Raw genomic sequence first — 9,612 nt, 5'->3', positions numbered from 1 at the left:
ACAGTAGGGACGTTCCATAAAAAACTAAAAATAGAACTATCATATGACCCAGCAATCCCACTACTGGGCATATACCCTGAGAAAACCATAATTCAAAAAGAGTCATGTACCAAAATGTTCATTGCAGCTCTATTTACAATAGCCAGGACATGGAAGCAACCTAAGTGTCCATCAACAGATGAATGGATAAAGAAGATGTGGCACATATATACAATGGAATATTACTCAGCCATAAAATGGAATGAACCTGAGTTATTTGTAGTGAGGTGGATGGACTTAGAGACTGTCATGCAGAGTGAGGTAAGTCAGAAAGAGAAAAACAAATACCGTATGCTAACACATATATATGGAATTAAAAAAAAATTGGTCATGAAGAACCTAGGGGCAAGACAGGAATAAAGATGCATACCTACTAGAGCATGGACTTGAGGATATGGGGAGGGGGAAGGGTAAGCTGGGACAAAGTGAGAGAGTGGCATGGACATATTTACACTACCAAACGTAAAATAGATAGCTAGTGGGAAGCAGCTGTATAGCACGGGGATATCAGCTCGGTGCTTTGTGACCACCTAGAGGGGTGGGATAGGGAGGGTGGGAGGGAGGGAGACTCAAGAGGGAAGAGATATGGGGACATATGTATATGTATAACTGATTCACTTTGTTATAAAGCAGAAATTAACACAGCATTGTAAAGCAATTATACTCCAATAAAGATGTTAAAAAAAAAATAGAAACAAACTCACAAATAGAGATAAGAAATTAGTGGTTGCCAGAGGGGAGGGGCATGTGGGTGATGAGAAAAATAGGTGAAGAGGATTAAAAGGTACAAACCAGTTATAAAATAAATAAGTCACAGATATGTAAGGTACAGCACCGGGAATATAGTCAACAATATTATAATAACTTTGGGTTTTTTTGTATACTATATCCTTGCACTTCATTTATTTTATGTATTTAATATATTTATATTATTGAAATATAGTTGATTTACAATGTTGTGTTAGTTTTAGGTATACAGCAACGTGATTTAGTTATATATATATTTATATAGATATATATGTTATTTTTCAGATTCTTTTACCTTACAGGTTATTATAAAATATTGAGTATAGTTCCCTGTGCTATACAGTAGGTCCTTGTTGGTTATTTATTTTATATATAGTAGTGTGCATATGTTAATCCCAAACTCCTAATTTATCCCTCCCCCCACTTTTTACCTTTGGTAACCATAAGTTTTTTTTCTATATCTGTGGGTCTATTTCTGTTGTATAAGTTCATTTGTATCTTTTTTTAAGATTCCACATATAAGCAATATCATATGATATTTGTCTTTCTCTGTCTCGCTTACTCACTTAGTATGATAATCTATAATAACTTTGAATGGTGGGTAATCTGTAAAAATATCGAATCATTATGTTATACTACTGATATTAATATATTAAAGTCAACTATACTTCAAACAAACAAATAGTCAAAAAAATGTTAAGTAAGGCTAGAGTTCTGATAGCAAAGGGAAAAATGGAGAAAAATGAAGCTGTGAAGGTAAGGTCAGGTCTTGAAGGCCTTGTTTATGGGCCCTACCAAATATGTTGGAACCTTTGAAGGTTTTAAAACAAGAGATCACATGTCTGAATTTACATACCGTAGAGCATGTGGCTTCAGTGTGAAGAAGAAATTTAATGGTGCAACACTGGTTTTGGGGACAATTGCAGTAGGAAGGAGACAATACTGTGTTGACTAGGGCAATGGCAGTGGAGATGGAGAGAAGACCAATTTGAGAAATATTTAGGACATAAAATCTATTCATGGTGCTGACCTCTACGTTGGAGGAAAGGAGAGGGCAATGGAAATTTATGTTGGAAGCAGTGGAAGAGATCCAATTTAGGGGGACAATAGTGAGTTCATAGATGTTGACTTACAGGTGCCTTTGAGGCATCCAATTAAGGATATTGGAACCCTAGTGGAAATATATTTCTGGAGTTCAGAAATTTCAGGATGATATAAATATAAATTTCTCAGTGATTTGCATATGTTCGATAGTAGAATGGTTGAATTGCATTCAGACCTATTTTAATTTGGTGATCACTTTGCTGTGTTGTGGTACAATGTGGCTAGTGTTGCCAAATCTGGCTCCCTGTGCACCAATGCCGAATAAAAATACAGAGACAGAGAATTGGAAGATAAGAAATAGAGAGGCTTTTTATTTTCTTTGCCAGGCAAAGGGAAGACACAGTAGGCTACAGCCTCAAGAACTGTGCCCCACCTGTCTGGGGAATTACAGGGATTCTTAATGGGGAGTTTGCAGTCGGAAGTGACTGATAAGGATCAAAATGGTGAAGGTCTTGAATTCTTCTTCTTGCATTATTTCAAAACAGTCATCGCTGGCGTCAGGCAACCCGGTAATAGGGTCCCTTAGCCTCTGGGTTATCGGTCTACGACCTCCCCTCTGAAATGTAAACAGCTACAGGGGTGATTTGCTACAAGAGTTTATAGGGAGAGTAAAGAGTAAATACCAGGTACAGGATGTAAATTACTTAAATTACACAGGATTAGGGGTGACAGTTTAGCTTTGTGAAGGACAAATCTAACTACAGACACAACAGATTTGTACCAGTTAAAATAAAACTAGGACTGATTAACTCAGGCCAGTTTATGTTTCTTCTCTAGCCTGTTCACTGTTCCCTTTATTTTCCTGGTTATCAGGAGAGGAAAAACCTCATTTCTATTTTTGCTGCAACACTAGTCTCAACAGTATGTGATTGGTGAAGTGCATTTACTGAGAAAGCAAGTGGTTGAACTTATTTGCAGTTGGGGGTTTGTTTGATGCATGTGACAAAACAGCCAAAGAGGCCAAGGAATTGAGAGTATTATCAAGAGTGTGTTGAAATATGGATAGTAGACTCTAATGAAATTGGAGATATTTGAAGTCAGGGAAGAAGTACAGGTGATCAGTGGCCTTGAGAGACCAATGAAGTCATAGATCAAAGCAGCTAGAATGGGAGAAGTTTTGAGATCAGAGTGGGATCCGCTTTAATTCTGACTGGAGATGAAATAGTTACAGGTGGCAGCAAGATTCCCCCTCAGAACGAATCGGGTGGTGGAGTGGAAAGGAAACTCATTGGTAGTGAGGTCAAAGAGCTGGGGAGCTTCATGCTGAACATTCCATGCCCTCAAAGCAATGATGAAGAGAAAGAATGAATTGCTATGCAAGTAAAAACACAAAGACTTGACTTGCATACTATTTCCTTGCTTAAGAATATCAAAGAAACTAGAGCATATGCTGTTCCAGGAACTTTAAAAACATTATCACAATAAACACTTTGGGGTGTCTCAGTTTTTTATTTCAGTGCCAAATATTTGTGCATAAGAACCTAGTGCTTTTGGATATTTCACATTTTAGCTGATGTTACATCCTTGTCTCTCATTATCACACACGCAAAAAAGCCCAGAAAATATAGCACAGAAAAATATCTATTTTGACAGTTTTGATCATTAAGAAGCAGTGACAACAGTCACAAGATATTTCCTAGTAGGCTCTTGGATAGAGAAAGGAAATGTAATTAAGATGTTGAATAATTTAATGATGTACACTCTCTAGAGCATACCTACTTTTACTGTGGTTGCTATTTCCAGATCCTATTTTCCAGCCAGCGATTTTTTAATGAGTTGTGATATTCACTTGAAACGTTAATCATTCTCAGAGATCCAGCTTTAAAATGGAAGCTAGGGCTTTTCCCTCTACCTGAAGCTCACTTGAAAGAACTACAGCTGCTGTCAACTGCTTTCAAGAATTATGGAGGGCAGGCCAAGGGAAAGCTTTAAGAATAATGTAATAGGTTTTTTTGTTTGTTTGTTTTTTTATTTTTGTTTTTTAAAGGCACTGGTTATCCAGACTTTCCCTAAGAAAATTTCAATGCTGAATTTTCAGGTCCCAGATTAAGATGCTGGTTAGATGCACAGTATGATCTAGGTAAGAATCTCTAATAAAGACCCTATCATCATAAAATGAACCATAGACAGCATCTAAAATAAGGTAACTACAAAGTAAATAGGAAGCAAAATTTTCATACTCAAAACTCTAATTTGAAGAGTTCAAATTTGAACCCTCAACTCAACTCTCAAACTCTAATTTGAAGAGTTAATTAAATTTCAATTTGTTTTTAATGTTATTCTACTGAATTTATTTACCAAATTCTATCATTTTTACCTTTATTTACCAAATTTACCTAACACTGTACACACACTTTTACCTTTGTTCCTGACTTTAAAACATAATCCTCATTCAGTCCCAATTTGCGCCCTCAAATTTGTCTCTATCGGTCTCCTGACTATATCATTGTTTCCATGCAGTCTTTATGATATTTCCCAAAATGACTCTTTAATTTTGCAAATGCTTTCCTTCCCCAAAGGGAAGATACAATGATTGATCTCATTCCACCATTGTTTTTCAAGCTGTAGCAGAATAATGTCCCCCCATAGATACATATGTGATAATTCCAGGAACCTATGAATATGTTATGTTATAATACATGGCAAAGGGAATTAAAGTTGTAAATGGAATCACATTTACTAATCAGCTGATTTTAAAGTAGAGAGATTATTCTAGATTATCCCAATGTAATTGCAAAGGTCCTTAGAAGTAGAGAAGAGTGTCAGAGTCAGAGATATTTAGTGATGCTACACTGCTTGCTTTGAGGATGCAGGAAGGGGCTTTGAGCCAAAGAATACAAGTGGCCTCTAGAAGCTATAAAAGGCAAAGAAACAAATTTTCTTCTAGACACCTTAGAAGGAACACAGCCCTGCCAGCACCTTGATTGTAGCCCCAAAAGACCCACTTTAGACTTCTGATCTCCAGAACTGTAATATAAGTTTGTGTCCTTTTAAATCACTGCATTTGTGAAAAATTGTTACAGTGTAAAAACTACTACACAAGCTTTTACTTATGTGTCTATCAGCAATTTTCAGCCTCTGAATTCTCACCTTCATTAACAATTTGCACATCAGTGACTGGCATTGTTATCAAATCCACACCAGCTGGTTTACTGCACAGTAGTTAGGGTTTTCCATCACTCAGTGGCAATATCCTGAAATAAAAGCACTCCCATAAAGGAAACATTGGAAAACCCAGCATTAGAGATGACAGAGCTTCCAGTAAAGCTGCAGAGAAGGATCACTTTGCTTAACCTCTGCTCATATCACTCACCAGGCTTTCTCATCTACAGGGCTGTTTTTCCCCTATTCCCAGATTCTCTTCTCTTATTGCTTACCAGATTCAGGGTCAAACCCATTTGAATGTACCTATATGTGTGCCCCAAAGTCTGTATCTAGGATTCATCCTAGGACTGTAATAGCCTTTATTGTTGTTGCTAATTAAAACAGCTCGTGAAGTATCTCTTCCTCCTAGGTAGTTCACAACTAATTGGAGGAGACACATTGGTCATCTAACTAACTTGTCTAAATAAATAACAATTTCCCAAAGGCATATAACTTCCAATTATTTCTAATAATAATCTGAATTATTGGTCCTGACTAGTCCTGAGTGTTAAAAAGATGGAAAAGACTAGTCTGAAGATGAGAAGATCTGAATTATATGATATTTCTAAAGGATAAAGTTTTAAATTTGTATCATTGACCTAATTATGTTGCAGCTCTCAAGTATTGAACTATTTTTCTTAAAATGATGTCAAGGTTATGAGCAACCTATCAATGTTTCTATGCTTATAGATGCTTCTAGTGTGAAAAAATAGCTTGTCCTCCTAAAAAAAAAAAAAAAAAGTTGAATATCCCTCTGGAATGTTACTCATTTTCTCATCATTTTTTTTTCTTTCTGAGAACGTAGAAAATTAAGTTTGTGTGCCCAGAGACGGCAATTTCTAAGTTAATGAACAACAAATTGGTTGGGTTTTTATTTATGAAACTGATGTATGTAGTACATATTAAATATACTTGTCTACATCTATAGTTTTTTGTATTTTGGGGTTTTTTTTTAAGCCCCTCCCTCTTGCGCCTCCCTCCCACCCTCCCTATCCCACTCTTTATGTCTTTACAAAGCACCCAGCTGATCTACCTGTGCTATGCTGCTGCTTCCTACTAGCTAATTATTTTACATTTGGTAGTGTATACATGTCGATGCTACTCTCACTTCACCCCAGCTTTGCCCTCCCACCCCATGTCCTCAAGTCCATTCTCTATTTCTACGTCATTATTCCTGTCCTGCCACTAGGTTCATCAGTATCATTTTTTTTTTTTTTAGATTCCATATATATGCGTTACCATACAGTATTTGTTTTTCTCTTTCTGACTTCCTTCACTCTGTATGACAGACTCTAGGTCCATCCACCTCACTACAAATAACTCAATTTCATTTCTTTTTATGGATGAGTAATATTCCATTGTATATATGTGCCACATCTTCTTTATCCATTCATCTGTCAATGGACATTTAGGTTGCTTCCATGCCCTGGCTATTGTAAATAGTGCTGCAATGAACACTGTGGTACGTAGTCTCTTTTTGAATTATGGTTTTCTTAGGGTATATGCCCAGTAGTGGGATTGCTGGGTCATATGGTAGTTCTATTTCTAGTTTTTTAAGGAACCTCCATACTGTTCTCCATAGTGGTTGTATCAATTTACATTCTCACCAACAGTGCAGGAGGGTTCCCTTTCCTCCACACCCTCTCCAGCATTTATTGTTTGTAGATTTTTTGATGATGGCCATTCTGACAGGTGTGAGGTGATAACTCATTGTAGTTTTGATTTGCATTTCTCTAATAATTAGTGATGTTGAGAATCTTTTCATGTGCCTCTTGGTCATCTGCATGTCTTCTTTGGTGAAATGTCTATTTAGGTCTTCCACCCATTTTTTAATTGGATTTTTTGTTTTTTTGATATTGAGCTCCATGTGCTGTTTGCATATTTTGGAGATTAATCCTTTGTCTGTTGTTTCAGTTGCAAATATTTTCTCCCATTCTGAGGGTTGTCTTTTTGTCCTGTTTATGGTTTCTTTTGCTGTGCAAAAGCTTTTAAGTTGCATTAAGTCCCACTTGTTTATTTTTGTTTTTATTTCCATTTCTCTAGAAGGTGGGTCAAAAAAGATCTTGCTGTGGTTTATGTCAAAGAGTGTTTTTCCTATGTTTTCCTCTAAGAGTTTTATAGTGTCCAGTCTTACATTTAGGTCTTTAATCCATTTGGAATTTATTTTTGTTTATGGTATTAAGTACTGTTTTAATTTCATTCTTTTACATGTAGCTGTCCAGTTTTCCCAGCACCACTTATCTCTTCTCCATTGTATGTCCTTGCCTCCTTTGTCATAAATTAGGTCACCATACGTGCGTGGGTTTATCTCTGGGCTTTCTATCCTGTTCCATTGATCTATATTTCTGTTTTTGTGCCAGTACCATACTGTCTTGATTACTGTAGCTTTGTAGCATAGTCAGAAGTCAGGGAGCCTGATTCCTCCAGCTCCATTTTTATTTCTCAAGATTGCTTTGAATATTTAGGGTCTTTTGTGTTTCCATACGAATTGTAAAATATTTTGTTCTAATTCTGTGAAGAATGCCATTGGTAGTTCAATAGGGATTGCATTGAATCTGTAGACTGCTTTGGGTAGTATAGTCATTTTCACAATATTGATTCTTCCAGTCCAAGAACATGGTATATTTCTCCATCTGTTTATGTCATCTTTTATTTCTTTCATCAGTGTTTTATAGTTTTCTGAATGCAAGTCTTTCACCTCCTTACATAGGTTTTTTCCTAGGTATTTTATTCTTTTTGTTGCAATGATAAATGGGATTGTTTCCTTAATTTCTCTTTCAGATTTTTCATCATTAGGGTATAGGAATGCAAGAGATTTCTGTGCATTAATTTTGTATCCTGCAACCTTACGAATTTCACTGATGAGCTTTAGTAGTTTTTGGTGACATCTTTAGGATTTTCTATGTATAGTATCATGTCATCTGCAAAGAGTGACAGTTTTACTACTATGCTGTAGCATCTGTGGGCAAAAGCGCTGCACTATGGAACATGGATAGGGGTTTGAGAGATGCATTCTTTAAAAATTAGCATTAAAAATAAACATATAATCAATTTTTTCACCTTTCAACTCAAAAGCCCCAAATTCACAGGCAGAATGTTTTAATTAGAAAAAAAGGATAAAATAAACAGATTATCTTGAAGGACTATCATGAAAACCATTACCCTGATTGTGTACCTCAGAGTATACTTTCAAAATCTATTTGGAAGAATTAATATATTGATGATCCAATTAGAAAACGCATGTTTTTGGAATGTCCTTTTGGTGAAAAAGAAATGCCATGCCATAGTTTACAGGAAACATGAGGGATAATGAAACCAACACCAAAATAAATAAATAAATAAATAAATAAGCAAGCAAGCAATTCCTGCCACCATATATGGGTTATATTCCTTAGATTGATGATGAACCTTTTAAAAGGTTAACCTTTTTAAAAAGGTTAAAAAAGAAAAGGTATTTCTGAGAAACACAATTTCACAATATTTTAAGAGATATTTTCTTCTGGGCTGATAGCCTTTGAAAGAATCCATCAGGTTGTCAAGTCAGGATGAAATAAACCCGGATCAAATGGAAAAACAACAAAGCCTAGCAAAAATATTCTGAATCTTCTCTTATTACCCTTTCTTCTGGAAAGTTCAAGCAAGTAATATTAGCTTTATTCTATTTGTGGAAAACAGCTATCCACTTACAATAGTTACACACTGAAAAATATTGAAAAGTAAAGTGACTTGTTTTTCATTATTTTAAGTAAACATTGTACTGTTTTACTGATAGCCTTACCCCTATGGCCAAACATGAGAGAGAGAAAGATAGAGAGAGAGAAGGAGGGAGGGAGGGAGAGAGAGAGAAAGAGAGAGAAATACAGGTGAATACTGTGCCTGTATGGAACTGGGTTGTGGCAGTTTGATGGTTTAAATAAAAATGTCCAAAAGTCAGGTCTTTTTACCTATGTATAGATACCCATTGTGCCTAAATAAACTTTTCAAGAGGAATATTTGATGCCCAATTACCTCATCTGAACTGCCATGTAGAACAATATCCTTTATATTCTGTTTGTAAAAATGGAGCTCATATAAGGCTCACAATTTTGCCATTCTGAGTCATTAAACAGTCCACAACACTTGAGATAAAGGGTTTTTAGAAAATAAGCATATTATCTGTCTTTATACCATATTATTTCAGTAGTCAAGATTCCTTAATTTTTTTGTGACGCTTCATATATGCCACACAATGTAAGCAATGTTTCATTATTACTCAAAGTATTAATTTTATCAATTTTTTTTCTGACTATTGAGATCACTGTTTTCCTTCAATTAATGTGATAAGTTGATAAATTTTCTGATGTGGAATAGCCCTTGCATTCTTGGACCAAACTCTAATTGACCATTATGAAATATTTTGAATACTTTTTTGACTTTTGCATGGTCATAACTTAAGTCTATTATTCTTTTCTTTTCTTGTTCTTTCATTTTCCAGTTTGGAATCAAGGTTACATTAACTTCAGTTGAAAACTTCTATCCCCATATTCTGTAATAAAATATATAATATGAGGATAACCTGTTCCTTGAACTTTTGGAAGA

Source organism: Balaenoptera acutorostrata, chromosome 11, assembly GCF_949987535.1.
Source record: "Balaenoptera acutorostrata chromosome 11, mBalAcu1.1, whole genome shotgun sequence".
Classification (NCBI taxonomy): Eukaryota; Metazoa; Chordata; class Mammalia; order Artiodactyla; family Balaenopteridae; genus Balaenoptera; species Balaenoptera acutorostrata.
This window is presented reverse-complemented; position numbering follows the sequence as displayed.